Source organism: Paroedura picta, chromosome 13, assembly GCF_049243985.1.
Source record: "Paroedura picta isolate Pp20150507F chromosome 13, Ppicta_v3.0, whole genome shotgun sequence".
Taxonomy (NCBI): Eukaryota; Metazoa; Chordata; class Lepidosauria; order Squamata; family Gekkonidae; genus Paroedura; species Paroedura picta.
The window spans coordinates 25,753,016-25,768,839 of NC_135381.1; the positions used below are offsets into that span (position 1 = coordinate 25,753,016).

Below are 15,824 nucleotides of genomic sequence, written 5' to 3' on the forward strand. Positions count from 1 at the left end.
AGGGGAGGGGTTAGTGCCACCCCTCTTTTGGAAATAAAAATGCTTTCTTGTTGGAAGAACTGTATGGTCGGATACAGGCCACTCTTTCACACTCTGTAGGGCTTCTTGGCACCGTAAATCAGTTGTAGTGCTAAGCCATGGGCCAAGGTATTTTCCAGCTTTTAAAGTTGCCCTAGTTCAGGCTTTCTCAACCAGGGTTTTGTGAAACCCTGGGTGTCTTGATGGCCCTGGAAGGGTTTCCTGAATGGGTGGGATTTCATTAATTTTATATATATATATATTAAATTTGTTAAACATTTATGAGGTTATACAACAATATATGGTCATGTTGTCCCCCCTCCTAAAATGGGCAATGATAGACTTGGAGGGGATGGGAAGGAGAGGGGCCCTGAGCAGATGTGTACACAGCTACGCTTCCGAACCATGTTCTGCATGATCATGCCTCTTCTGGGGTTTCTCGAAGTCTGAAGAACGTTTCATGGGTTTCTCAGTGTTGAGAAAGGCTGCTCTAGTTGTATGACCCACATATAGCAGAATAGATGAAGCTTATTTTACTCAAAATATTTTCACGTGTTATATTTATCACATGGCAGGCCTTGTTCCTGGTAAACAAGGAAATAAATCTGCCAAAGGGATTGGTAGCGGAAGGAAGGAAAAGTGAATATGTATCTGTAGGTATGTATGTATCAAGTTTTTTGATTACATGCTCCAGCATGTAGTGTATTCTTCTGTTCTTTGGGAGTGATACTAGTGTTGTTAAGAGATGATTATGATGTTAGCCATTTGGTTGTGTCCGACTCTTGGTGATCCTATGGCTCAGCTGTCTCTACATCTTCCGATCTTGCACTGCTTGATTTCATTCTGTAATGCTCTGGCAAGTATCTATTTTGGTTGAATCTAACCACTGTGTTCTTTGTCAGCCTGGTTTCCTTTTACCACTGACCAGTCCTAGCATAATTGCGCTTCATTGAATTGGATTTCATGATATGGCCAAAGTAAGCAAGCTGGAGTTTTGTGATTTTGCCTTCCAATGATATATCAGGCTTTACGCACTCTAGTATTTCCTTGTTCGTGACTTTTGCTGTCCATGGAATCTGCAAAAACCTTCTCTAGCACCGAAGTTCAAACTAATCAAGTCTCCTCCTGTATGATTTGTTCATCCAGCTTTCAGAGCCATAATTGGATATTGGAAATATGATAGATTGAGCGAACCTATGTTTGGTCATCAGGTTTATATACTTGCTTTTCCATATTTGGTTCAAGCTTATTATTGCTGAATGATTCAGAGAAATTCAATGCTTAATTTACATATTGCAACCACCAACTGATCAATTTGCAATCTAAGAAAAATGAATTCTTGAACCATTGGATCACTTCACCATCAACTGCTATTGTGACATACATGTTTTTTGCAGTGGTCATTATTTTTCTTTTTAATGTTTAAGAAAAGACCAAACGATTCTCTTTCTTAGCTGATTCTTGTAGTCACCTGTTCTTGGCCTTCCTTAGTTTCCAGTAAGAGGTTAGTATCAGCAAACAGAAGATTAAGAGAAATTCTTTCAGATCCTCATTATCCAGTTTTTCCTTGAAATCCAACAATCCATTTCTTTCCCACATTTTAGATATTTGACATGTTCTTACAATCAATTTTGTTGTGATCTAAGAGATTTGAAGAGAGGAAGGGCGAGAAGGAGTCTGAAACTTTTCAGAATTTTACTGTGTAGATTACAGACTGAAACTTTTCAGAATTTTACTGTGTAGATGCTCAGAGATAGGCACAGACTTCCAAAACCTTCCTTTGTCCCTTGAGATCCAGGAGGACATCTTGGTGGGTGTTTATAAGTGATAAAACCTTTCTGAGTGCAGATCCCAATCCAGGGTAGAGGGTTTCAGTGGTCCCAGCTTACCTCCTGAGTTTTTTAATCTCTTAAGGGTGGCATGAGGAAGGAGATAGAGCAATATGATTGGGAAAGAGAAAAAAGGAGCCCTTTTAGATCTCATAGAGGGGGGTTCCCTCCTGGCCCACAAAAGCTGCCCAAAAGAGGCTCAGAATTAGTCCTGATAGATCCCATTCCTCAGATGAAGAGGACCTGGAATCTCTGAGGTTAAGGATGACAGACTTTTTAACTGATGAAGAGAAAGTTGAACAAATAAACATTTCAGCCCAGTCTGTTTTTTCAAAGGGAAAGCTCTGCAGCATTTCATGTTAACCAAGGCCCAGGGGGCACTGTCTTTGAATGAGTCTGTTCCAGAGGATAAGCAGGTTGATGCAAAAAAAGAAACCCGAGATCCCAAGGGAAAAGGGGAGTATTTCCCCAAACTGGCCCTTCTCAGGAAGTGATCTCTTTACCTGAGGTGTTTGAAAGCAAAATTAGAGTAGAATGGAAAATGTCACTAGTAAATAAGCAGGTTCCCTCTTTCATAAAAAAGCTACATGCCTTACCACAATATAGGGAGTCTCTGCTACAGATTCCACTAATTGATGCACCGTGGCTTCTTTACAATCTGGCAGTCTTGTATTGGAGGATGGAAAGGGAAACCTGCAGCACACCATTGACAGAGACAGAGATGGGTATTTATAGGAGGGTAATTCAGATGGAAAGAGGGGTTCACATAGGAAGAGGCTATTGATCTTAAAAGGTGTGAATATCTAAAGACATCTGGTCTCCCCTTACGGTTGTTCTCTGCAGTAAATTTCCAGCACCCCCCAAGGATAGTGGGGTGATAAGAGAGAGTTTTCAGAGTTCTTGTAGCAGGGGAGGGAGAGCCTCCCTGAGCAATAAAGCATGGGCAAAAGGCAAGAGAAGGTTCAAAGGAAGACCTGGAATCTCACCAGGGGAAGGGTTTGGCATTCAATAAACTCCTAACTCCACTTTTGTACTCAAATGCATCTGACAGATCCTCCCATGTGTCCTGCACCCAAAATGTCCAATCCACCACTGTCAGGGGGAGACTGTGTGGATCTACGGGAGGAGGTTCAAGAGCAGAAAATGGGTATGGGGCGTACCCGTTTACAACTTGGAAAGGGGACATCCCGTGCTCAGGTGAGGTGCACTAGTGTAGGCATATTCAGCCAGGGGCAGTAGCGAAACTGAATTATCCTGGTGGTAGTTTAGGAAGCAGTGCAGGTACTGCTCTAACATCTGATACACCCATTTGGTCTGGCTGTTTGTGGCTGGGTGGGAAGCCAAACTGAGAGCCCGGGTGAACCCTGTCATCCTCAGCAGGGCCTCCCAAAGTTTTACAACAAACTGGCTCCACCTATCACTTACTATCTTAGCCGGGTAGGAGTGGAGTCTAAGCACATGTTGCACAAAAAGCTCTGCCAATTTCTGGGGGCTGGGTAATATGAGGCACATGGCACAAAATGTGCTTGTTTGGAAAAAAGTCCATCACCACCCAGATTACTGTTTTACCATTACTGGGTGGGAGGTCGGTGATGAAGTCCATGGAAATTACTTCCCAGGGTCAGCTGGTGATTTCTAGGAGCTTCAGGAGACTTCAGGGTTTGCCTGCCACCTGCTTGGTCGTGGTGCACATAGGGCACCCTTTCACATATTCCTCCACGTCCCGGCGGAGGTTGGGCCACCAGAACAGCGGCCTCACCAATAGATGGGGCTTGGTAAAACCCAAATTCCCAGTGATTTTACTATCATGGCAGACCTCAAACATCTCCCCAGATAGAGAGACTGGCACATACACTTTGCCATTGTTGTACCACTGCCCATTGCACTCTTCCAAAGATCTTGGGGGTCAGTGACCAGCACCTGATGAAAGTCACATCTTCTCCTGCCCGCCCTCCACCCACCAAACAGCGGCTCAAGTGAGTCCCTGCCGCTCATTGTTTAAAGATGGCATACTGGACTCCTAAAAATACTTAGCATTTATATAGTTTGTTTTGAGAGTTTTCACAACCCTTACAACAGCTCTGTTTGATAGGCCAAAATCACCGTTGTCCATTGGGGATAAAGTGAGATTTTAGCTAAAGAAGCATTCAACTGTGTATGTAATATCTGGAATGAAAGGAAATTTTGATAGACAACAATTATTTACAAGGCTTCAAGGAAAAACAACCCTAGTACAAAAGCACAGAAAACATTAATGCAGACACCCCCTGCTGACTGTACTAATGGGAGCAATATCAAAGAACTTGTTTGACGAGTGTCCTGAACACTGCTAGGATTTTCAATAAAGCTACAAAGAGTTCTGTGTTGGATCTGCTGAGGATCGTGTTTGAGGCCTGAGGCAGGTTCCAGGCAGATGTGAAACCGGCCAATGCACTGCAAGAATCCCTGTCTGCAGGATTCAATCAGTTTAAACAGGGGTAGTCAAACTGCGGCCCTCCAGATGTCCGTGGACTACAATTCCCAGGAGCCCCTGCCAGCGAATGCTGGCAGGGGCTCCTGGGAATTGTAGTCCACGGACATCTGGAGGGCCGCAGTTTGACTACCCCTGAGTTTAAATCAAAAATTAAATTCAAATTAAAAAAACCTTTAATGGCATATAAAAAGATGGTCAAAATAGGCAATACTCATAATTAATTGATAGTAATTACATAGTATAAAGTAAAACAAATGAAATAAAATAAGCAGCAACCCACAATAGATCCCTCCAGAATGCCCAGCAATCAGCAATTTCCACTAACTGTAGATGCCCCTGTTCTAGAACTGGTTCTTGCCTACCCAATTGTCCCTTTGTGCCACAGTGGCCAAGAATTCAGCCACCAGTTCCGTTATTTCTGGGGACCTATCAGCTAGCAAACGTCTAATGATTCTGTCCGTAGGGCCAGAAAGATCCACCGTGATAGGAACAATAAGTCATTGTCTGAGCATAAAATGAGATGCGCAATAAACTATGTGGCACTGAGTCAGGCTCTAATTGACAAGATTTACATAATCTGTTTTCCTATCGGTACATTATTGTATCTACCTGATAGAACAGCTGAGGGGAAGATTTTTTATCTAGCAAGCATAAAAGCACGATTATGGAGTGGGTTAATAAGACTTTGCATATAAGTAGCTCCCTGACCTGTATTGGAAGTCAGGCTGAAAAAGCGGGGGGAACAAGTTTGATTGATTCCCACTTCGATGGTCCATTTCTCAATATCACAGAAGAACTGCATCATCCACATACAAAAAGAGAGGAATAGGATGGGAATTTAACCTAGGTGTGTGACCTTCAGATTCAGCCAATTGATTAGGGAGATCAGCTAAAAATAGATTGAATAATGATGGAGCCAGAAGGCATCCTTGTTTCACTCCATTAGTAACCGGGATCTTTTCAGTTTAAGGAACCATTACTGTCAAACCTCACTTGACAGCTGTGTTGTGTAATTTACGAATTAGGAAAAGCAAATGCTTGTCCATTCCCAGAGCAGCTGATTTAGTCCTTAACTAGAAATCAAGCCCACTGTAGCTAAAATTCAGCTCCAGGAGGCCGGCGATTGCGGGCAGCTGGCCGCGGTAGTGGCGGCCAGGGCCGCAATTGCGGCCTGGGGGAGACGATGGTGGGGAAGCTCAGGAAGGCCCCCCCCTGGCGAGGCTCCTGCGTCGGCGGCTGGAAAGGAGCAGGGCCGCCACGTCGAAGACGTGGTGGCCCTGCTCCTTTCCTGGCATCCCCCTCCCCAGGCAAGGTCCCTGGTTCGCCGCCGGGAAAGGAGCAGGGCTGCCGCATCTGCGACACAGCAGCCCTGCTCCTTTCCCGGTGGCGAACCATCTGCACAGCCAGTCCAGGGCGGGCCAAGTGGCAAATGGGGAGGCGCGCACAGTACGCCTCCCAATTAGCCACTTGCCCCCCTAGTGGCACTCAGAGGGACCAATCAATAGCCGCTTCTGAAACAATATATGAAAAAATTGTGATATAAATATGCAATTCTATGGTGGAATCATGTTTGTGTGTATGTGCTCTCTCCCCCTCTTCTTTCTCTCTTCCCTGGTGCTGGGTTTAGTGCTCCTATTGTTTGTAATGTGGTTTATGTAATGGCTTTTGTCCTGTCAAAATAAAACAAACTATTTTAATCATCTATGACTGTATCCCAGCAACGAACCATTATTTTCTCTGCATGTTCCCCAGCTGGTACCATTTTCTTAAGAAAAAGAGACAAGTCTCTAGACTTTCATTGCCAGGTTATAAGGAGAAAGGTGTAGGCAGAACATGTCCCCTTATACCTTTACAATGAACAAGGTTAAATTAAAGTTGGAGCCATTAAGTCATTATCACACTAACATGAGATTATACAATAACAATTCATGATTTGTTTTTAAATAGCTACATGAAAAACCTATTGCACTGAACTGTCCTGACAGGAAGAAAGACAGTAAAGCAACCTGTCAGACACTTTCTCATGGCCAGATGAACAGTCCATCTCAGTATCAGTTCCCTGTTTATTTTATTTATTTCATTTTATTTATTTATATTTATATACCGCACTCCCCCGAAGGCTCAGGGCGGTTTACAGGGAACAGGAAACAGATACAGTTAACAAACAGATACAGTTTGCCCGTGGTACACCGTTGGGTGTTCAGGCATCTCTAGTCCAAGCCCATCAAAATCCCTTTAGTTAACCTCTTAGGAGTACAGTGTTAGTGAGCTGTCTGGAAGTTGTATCAACACTGTGGTTCAGCATCAAAGAGAAGACTGGAAAAACTCAAGCTATATCAATGATGCTAAAATTCTATTATTAGCAAATAACTGTCTTTAAAACATATTTAATGCTTTGATTTTTAAAAACGTTCCTTGGTCCAAATGTTTTTGACTTATTAGGAGAATCAAGAGCAGCCTCTTCACCTCTCCATGGCATGACCCGGTGTATATTTTAGTTGAGCTGTGGTGAGGCACAGTATTCCCGTGCTTTGCTCAGTTCTAAAAATGGCAGCACTCTACATTTGTCTCTTGATGGACTTTGGAAATTAGGCCTAAAAGTTGAACATTTATCTTGTTAATAATCATATACTGATTATGTTTTCGGAACTCCACAGGGAGAACCAGCTTGGTGTAGTGGTTAGGAGTGCCGACTTCTAACCTGATGAGCCGGGTCTGATTCCTCACTTCCCCACATGCAGCCAGCTGGGTGACCTTGGGGTCACCACAGCCCTGATAAAGCTATTCTGACCGAGCAGTGATATCAGGGCTCTCTCAGCCTCACCCACCTCACAGGGTGTCTGTTGTGGGGAGAGGAAAGGGAAGGTGATTGTAAGCCACTTTGAGACTCCTTCTGGTAGAGAAAAGCGGCATATAAGAACCAACTCTTCTTTTATTGTTTGTTTAACTTAATCGAATACATGTTATTCTCATCTTTCAGATGAGGCTCTGTGACAACAAAAATAGAATTTGAACCCAGAGTTGTGGACGGTATGCTGGAGTGCCTGCTCTAATAAAATTGTTTGCTAAGATTTCAGTGAGTGCTTTGAATGTTGTGAAATTCTGTGTATGAATTAGCATATTGCACATGAGTAAGTTGCAATTAGTGATGGAGGCAGAGTCTAAAATGGAGGCCATTGCAGACTGATACCTTTGGAATCATAATGAGATATCTCTAACTTCCGTGCCAGTCACCAATGGCACTCCTGAATCTTTGGCACTCCTGAATCTCTTGAAGTGTTTCTTGCTGCCCCCTTTACCCAAACTTTCTAAAGGTGAGGAATGATGTTATGGAGTGGTCCAAGCAGCCTTCATGGAGGAAAAGAGGCAAGGGGGCCAAAGAGATGATCCTTGGAGCCCTTCTTTTCCCCATCTCCTTTCATAAATAATGTTAATATAGCCTTTTTAAGAAGGAGAAAGGGAAGGGCACAGATAGAAATGCTCGTAGCCAGGGACCACCAGAGCATGACCTAGATGCATTCTGCTAATATCCCTGCCACAGCAGAGTCAACCCAGAACGGGTCCAGTTCTAAACAGAATTAATTTAGAGTGTCTAAAAGGTGCCTTCCAAATTAATTCAATTTAAATGCTCCATGCCAAATTGGATAAGGTTAGGTCCACCCATTGCTAATTACAATGTGTGGCAATCCTATTGGTATGTTAATGGATGCCAATAGCAGCTTTGCATTGTGTTTTCTGTACTTTCTAAAACACATGCATATCTGTAACAGGTGCTGTATAAATAAAAGGGTAACGGGTAGGTGGGTGGAGAGTGGGCAGGGCCTGTTCAGTCTTTGGGCTAATTGGGACATGTACAGTGTGTCCTGATTGGCCCAAAGTCTGGACAGCCCCCTAAGAAGAGTCTCCAGTCAGATTTTCCCTTCACATATCTGAAGACATGGCTCTGGAAAGCTCATCCGTAACCCCCATGCTACAATTCCCAAAGGTCAGTCCTCTCCCACAGTCAACTAACATTCCAAATCACAGGTTCTTGACACTCATCTCTCCACACCCATGCCCTTATTTGTCACCATGCCACCACAACCTCCCACACAACACACACATTCAGTCCCATGCCCTTACAGACTGGACAACTCCCCTTTCTCTTCCCACCATCAAGCTCTAGCGCCTGTTGTATTCCTGGATACGACGGGCTTTGCCTCTAGTATCTAACAGCCTTTTTGCTGAGCATCTTAGAGCTCATGGAGGGTAGCAACAATGTAAAAATGTTTTAAAACATAAACACCACAATGTTGGCCATATAAATCTTGTGCCAAACAAAGGTTTAACTGTTAGTCTGTATTTGTATTCATGCTAATGCATTTCCCCAACTGTAATTACCCTCTTCCATCACCGAAGATGTAGAAGCCACCTTAATTCCTGTTAAAAATTGGTTTGCCCTTTATTGATGGATCCCTATTTGAAGTAATCCATAAGCTTACAAGAGTAAAGCAGCACAATAAAAACCAAACCAGGATGGGGAGAGAGGGTTGGGTTTATGCCCCAAACAGGAGGCTTTCCCCCATTTCCCATCTTAGGCAGCTCTCAAGGCTCTCCAGAACAGCTTTGTTCCAGAAGCTCTCCAGAAAACCAGGAGGGTAGGTGACTCCTGACCTCTTCCAGGAGACATGGGGCAGCCTCTGAGAAGCCCAGACTATGGCAGAAATGCCTTGTATGTGTGTTAAGTGCTGTCAAATTGCTTCTGACTTATGATGACCCTATTAATTAATTGCCCCCCGGATATCCTGTCATTAGCAGCCTTGCTCAGGTCTAGCAATCTGAGGGCTGGGGATTCCTTAATTGAGTCAATCTATCTCATGTTGGGTCTTCCCTTTTCCTAGCTTTATTTTCTTCTCCAGTGATTCTTGACTTCTCATAATGTGGCCGAAGTGCAATAGCCTCAGTATGGTCATTTTAACTTCTAGGGTGAGTTCACATTTGATTTGATCTAGAACCCCCTGAGTGATAATACACCTTGCTAAAGAGAATAGAACTGCCACATGGCACCATTCAGGAAGTAGTGGTTTATTTGTTTTTCTTTATTGTGGCCATGTTTCTTTGCAGGTTGTAGATATTTTATTTCTAATGTTACTGTTGGTGCTGCTTTTTAAGGTATTTTCTGCCCTTGTTTGTTAGTTGGCATTGTAGGATTGGCCAGTAATTATAATTTTGAATGGTCATTGTCCTTTTAAAAAATTATCTTGTTTTTTGAGTTTTTACTGGTTTTAGTATAACATGTCTTAAAAAATAACCTTACTGAGATATGGGATGTGTAAATACTAGTATTATTATTGTGGGTTACTGCAGGAACTGACTGCGGATTAACCGCTAAAGCTTATACTGGCAGGACTCCATCCTGTCTTTTTGCTTCACTCTTTTATCTAATTAGTAGGATGTTGAAGTAGGTATCTCACCTACTTTAAAGCCTTTTAAAAACAAGTTCCCTTGATTTTAAGTGATTTATCACTTTCAGTACCTTAAAACAGCTACTACAGTGCAAAATAAAAAAGTGACATGAAATTCACACAAAATGCCTCTCGTGTAAATAAGTATTACCGTTTGTTGACTCAGATAAATGATTTGGCACATGTCCTGAAAGGCTGTGATCTAGATATGTTAGCAAGTTCTTGTTTCTTTAGGCTGAGTTAACGTTCTTAATTAGTCTCATTGTAACATCTTGTATTGTGACTAAAGGGTGTAATTAACTTTTGTTGACCTATATTGAAAAAAAATGCTATGAAAAAATTAAAATGAAGAGCTAAGAATGGTTATTATTTAGAACAACATGGCTGATACATTAATGGGTTGGATCCAAAAGTGACCTGTTCAGTTATGATTCCTTCTGGAGAAGAAGGGAAAACTTCCAGGAGTAAAAGTGCACCTTTGAATTCAACCCTGTGGTTTGGATTCAGATTACTTTATTTAAAATATGTAATTCACATAAGTGTGAGGGAGATTTAGGGGTATCCCTCTCTCCCATCCCATGGGGTAAGCCGGTCTCAGGCTTGCCCCTTCATGGGTCCCACCATACACAGAGAGCCAATAAAACACACCGGAGCCAAAGAGATTGTAAAAAGTGTATTAAAAGATATCCTAAAGCTACAGCAAGCTACAGTAGCGATACAGATACATTGTGTGACAGAGATTAAAGGAAAACAAACCCTTACTGGTCCCAGCTCCACCTATAGGTGGGAGATAAGCGAGGTTCAGGCTGGTCTAATTTCTCTTAGGACAGGGGTAGTCAACCTGTGGTCCTCCAGATGTTCATGGACTACAATTCCCATGAGCCCCTGCCAGCAAAAACATCTGGAGGACCACAGGTTGACTACCCCTGTCTTAGGAGATTCCTTACCCAAAGCATAACAGTAGAATCCTTGAGGATGGAAGTCAGGACTCACAATGAGGCTGCTCACCCAAGAAACCAACCCCATTTATAATTAGCAAATGTTTCTGATGTGCCAGAGCCGGGGCAATTGAAGATCTAATGAGGCAACTCTGACCAACTGGCCTCAATAGCGCCGGGATGTGAAGAGGCCAGGCAATCTTGATGTTATCACAAATCCAGCTGGGGATGGCTTGAAGATATATGGCAGGGAGTTGCCACCTTTCCTGACCCCTGCTGTGTTTGTGTGGGAGACAAATACCAACCTGTCCTCACAGTAAGGTTGGTAACCTCCAGGTGAGGCCAGAGGTTCTCCCAGAATTGTGACTGGTTTCCAGATGACAGAGATCAGTTGCCCTGGAGAAATGGCAGCTTCAGAGTATGGATTTCATGATGTCACATCCCTGTGAGTTTCCTCTTCTCCAGGATCCACCCTCCCCCAATGTGTCCTGACTAGGGTAGCTTAGGCAAGCCCAATGTCATCAGATCTCGGAAGCTAAGCAGGGTCAACTCTGGCTGGTATTTAGATGGGAGACCTTCATGTAACACTAAGGTCTTAACATGGTGGTAAGCAATGGCAAACCACCTCCAGATGTCTCTTGCCTGGCTGCCAGACAATCCTAAGATTTCCTGGCCATAATACATAGACCATATAATAAATAAACAACCTCAAATGTCCATGAATTTTTCTTCCCTGAGTTGGCTTACAATTATGCTTTTCTTTTCTTAATCAAATCAGGGTGTAAGTACACAGACTTTCAATAAATGTACATGGAACATAAAACATTAAAGCGATAATATAATGTAATTTAACATGGGCAGTAAAAGTCAGTTCCTGCTGGTCCAGTGATGGTTACTTCAATAGAGGGTGCACCATTGACTCCTTCAGTCCACTCAGAAAGATCCCTGATGATAAGGACAGATTGATCATCTCTTGAAGTAGGACTCTTACTTTTTCATGACTCATTTTGAGCAGTCCTGATGGACAGGGTCTAGAGCAGGGATCCTCAACCTGTGGTCCTCCAGATGTTCACGGACTACAATTCCCATGAGCCCCTGCCAGCAAATGCTGGCATGGGGCTCATGGGAGTTGTAGTCCACGAACATCTGGAGGACCACAGGTTGACTACCCCTGGTCTAGAGGATGTAGTGGGCCTCATTGTAGCTAGTAGCCTGTCAACTTCATCCTGCAATAGGCACCTAAAGTGATTAAATCCATCCATCAAAATGGACAAAGGGCCCTTTACTGTGATAAGGGTTGTGGGAAGGTTGTGGCGGAATGTCAAGATTTTAACCTCAAAGAAGCTTGCAGATGCCTCACAACTAATATCTAATTGGTTGTTACTTTGGCACCTTTCAACAAGGGTGGTTAAGAAACTGAACTATATTGAACAGTTGTGCTGGGCGTGAGCTAGCAGATGCAAGGGAAGCTGCATAGTAAGCATGTTTTGCAGCTTCCACTGCATTTCATAGGCTGTCATAAATGTTCTATAGGATATTCTTGATGCTTCGTCTCGAGTCTTTCTCCAAACTCGCTGTAGTCGTCTCAACTCCGTTTCTCATGCAGGTCCTCTGTATACCAAGGAGCTGTTTTGAGATGGGGGTAGAGAGGACATCGGCGAACAATCCTATCAGTGTCGGCTGACATCTGGTTATTCCAGTTGTCAATCATCGCATCTAGTAAGTTGTTAGGAAGACTTGAGGCCTGGAGAGCATTCAGAAATCCTGTCATGGTCTGTCCTACGCACTACTTCATTTGCAGTCAGTCCCACTTCTATCCCTGCAGCAAAGATCAGGTCAAGGGTGTGGCTGTGAGGTTTCTGCAGATTGCTCAATAAACAATCCTTGGCTTGATGCAAAACATTGATTATATTTGAAGCAGGCAAGTAAACCAGATCAATTATTTGCCTGAACTGGCCCAAAGCAATACAGAATTTGTATTTATATCCCTAACCATGCCCTCCCTGTGGGAATCCAGGAGTTGGTTGGAAATCTTGAAATGCCACAACAAATGGGCTATCAAGGAACTTGCAGGGGGAGATGTGAAGTCAAGGAAAACCAGAACGGGCAATTTGGGCAATAAACACAAAAATTCCGAACATCTACAGTGCAGAAGCCCGTACTGACAACCAATATCTGTACCTGGGAGAAAGTGAAGTTAGCTCTGGAAAACAGGCCAATAGGATATGTACACTTGAGAAATTATTATTTTAATTCTATATTGTAATTTTAAAAAGTGAAAATGGGTTGGTTTGAAGAATTTGAGTTGCCGTATCATGAAGACTGATTTGGTTCCATTTCCATTGGGTTGGATATCTGCCCATTGTCTTTCATGTGTGGAAAATGGCAGTTCTTCTTGAGTAGATTTTTTTCTCCATTAAATGGTATTAAAATATCAGGGAACCTCCTTCTAAGACTCTTCCGGTTTCTAGTGAATTGGATGAAAAGGTCCAGTGTCACAGTCATCTGAGAAATCCTCTCTGCATACTGAGCTTGGGTATAAAAGTGGCTGCTGGTTTTCTGGAGTTGCGAAAAATCCAAACTATTTAAACCTAACCTGTGAAATATACAGTGTTTCCCAAAATTAATAACCAACAAGAAGGTGGAAATCAGGGAATCTGCTAACAAAGGTCAACTAGAAAAGCCAAGAAAGCAAGAAAAAAAAACCCCACAATGAAAAACAAAGTTTTCAGAAGTGTAAGGAAAGAAAGGCAAAACAAACCAAATATATCTCACAATGAAAATAATACCTCTCCCAAACTTGCCCCCTCCAGACAATTGACTGATTACCTGATTCAATGCTGAGTAACTTCGATGACTTGGTAATATTTGACTTCATGCCTCTACAAGCCAATATTAAGCTTCGATTTCCACATCTGTTCACCATGTACTACCACTGTTAATAGTAGCTGGTGAATAGTAGCTGAGGGATACCTGTTATCAGATCCTGGTCTGACAAATTCAAATGACTGCACTAAATATGGTTTAATGGGGGGGGGGGGGCTAACTGCACTTTTTGTTTTTTATACATTTCCCCTCAGCCCAGGAGATCAGACCTGAGTGCTTAGTTCAGTGTTTAGAATGCAATTCATATACCCTTGGAGACTGACTTAGAATGGGATGACAATGCAAAGGCAGAGGAGGTTTAAACTTTTTGCGCTTGTCATTTTTAAAACTAGAAATGGCCTGTTATCTATTGAAAACCTCTCAGAGTGGGCAACTAGCACCCTCTAGGGTATTCCAGGTAGAAAAAATGATGAAGGGGGAAACGCATAAACCCCCTCTCCCTATGCTCTATGGTTCTAATCCAAATGGGCCCTTCCTTGACTGGGAATTGAGTACTGCGCACAGAATTTGCAACATATACCTGATCACCAGAATCCAGAGAAGATATGAGGAAATCTTAACCATTAGTGGCTCTAATATTTAGCTAGAGCCACTACAGGTAGAGCGGTGTCTGGGACATGTCTGGGTGTCCAGACACTGCTTCCATCTGCAGAGACCAACCCAGGTGTGCCCTACAAAGCTGGCCGCACCTGGATTAGGTTGGCCTGTGGAGCAGCCGCCAGGCACACTCACAGCCTTACTGCCAGTTGCTCCTCGGCCGCGGGGGAGAGTTCTCCGACGCTGCCCTGGCCACAATGCCAATCCGGCCGGCTGCCCACCCGCTAGCTTGTGCGGCCCCCCCGCCCACCTGCCGCCAACGTTGGCCACACCACTGCAGACAGGCCATCAATCCAGCTGCCTGTACACCCGCTTGTGTGGCTGTCGGCCACCGATGACGAATGAGCCGCCAACACCGACCTCAGGTAGGGCGATGTCGCACCAGTCATGCCCTCCCGCTGCTAGCGCCATTGCATTCCTGGGAGCAACAGGCTTTGAGCCTAGTTATAACATAATTAAACATGTGAAGGGCAACCTTTGTTCTTTTTATTAATTTTACATGCATAATAACCTTAGTTTCCTTCTGAGAGCATATAAAAGAGTTTTCCAAAAGTTGTTTCCACCCTCATTGTTTTATTTTGAGCTTTCTCTCTCTCTTTCTTTCTACTGTGCCTGACTGCATCAGGCCTTCTTTCAGATTTCGGAATATAGACCCAGGTTGAAATCTTCAAATTCAAGAGTTGGTGCCAGTGATACATGCTAAACTTGATGTTTTTCTCCTAGGATTCATTCCTCCCTCATCTGTATTCCCATGCTGTTAACAAGGCATACCCTGCCAGTCTGGATTGATGAATCTAAGGGATAAAATAGGTAATTTTTAATCTGATTATTTATTTTCATCAATTTGGGCAACCTCCCCATGTACGTGTTCTTCCCTTCCCTTTGAATATGTACCACTTAGTATATTGCTTGACTCCCTCTGTTCTGGTCAGCAGAAGCATGTGTACATCTGGCTCTCTTCAGAACTGAATTAGTCCAATATTAATTCTGAAATGACGTGTTTCATTTGCATGCATTTTTTAAACTAACATAACTTGTTTCCCAATGCCTGGGGCAGCAATGCAGATTGTTATGCAGGAGGATAAGGGGACTTCAGCAACCCCCATTTTCTTGACTTGAAAGGTCCCTGGGTGGGTTGGAGTTGCCGCATAGTGGAGCTGCACATGTAGCCCATCAGTACATATGCTCCCTGCTGAGGCGAATAACACCCCCTTGTAGCTGTTTTGAGTCAGAGAAAATGCAGTTGGGGAAGCCTGAATCCCCTTGTCCCATGGGGACACCATGGGGTGCATTTGGGGAACAGGTTTCCTCACAGCTGTCATTGGACTGTCTGAGTCAAAGTCATGTTGGAAGGTCCCAAACACAGCATGTTAAACCATAATGTATAGCTTGGCCTTGTAGTTACTCCTGCAGTTCACTTCCAGGTTTGGAGTCAAGCTACAGTTTATGCAAATCACATGTTGTCCAGTTTGGACATTGTGGCAAACTCTAGTTTGGTCAAGGACGGGAAAGAGTTGGAGAATGCAAGGGGAGGAGTGAACTTGTGTTTTCCCAGTTCCCAACCCATGTGTCCCCAAGTATGTGGGTTTTTAAAGACACATGTGAACATGGATCTTTCACTCTTTATATATTGGTATAA

The 15,824-nt window shown here is 43.4% G+C and overlaps 1 protein-coding gene across 2 annotated transcripts in view; it reads left to right on the plus strand.

Annotated features, from left to right (window-relative positions):
* Positions 1 to 15,824, plus strand: part of PASD1 (PAS domain containing repressor 1) — an 81,010-nt gene that overhangs the window by 14,895 nt on the left and 50,291 nt on the right. For both annotated transcript variants that reach the window (XM_077307712.1, XM_077307711.1), the window contains one exon: positions 14,909 to 14,995. The gene's annotated coding sequence lies outside the window, so the exon portion shown is untranslated. The remainder of the gene's footprint in view (positions 1 to 14,908; positions 14,996 to 15,824) is intronic.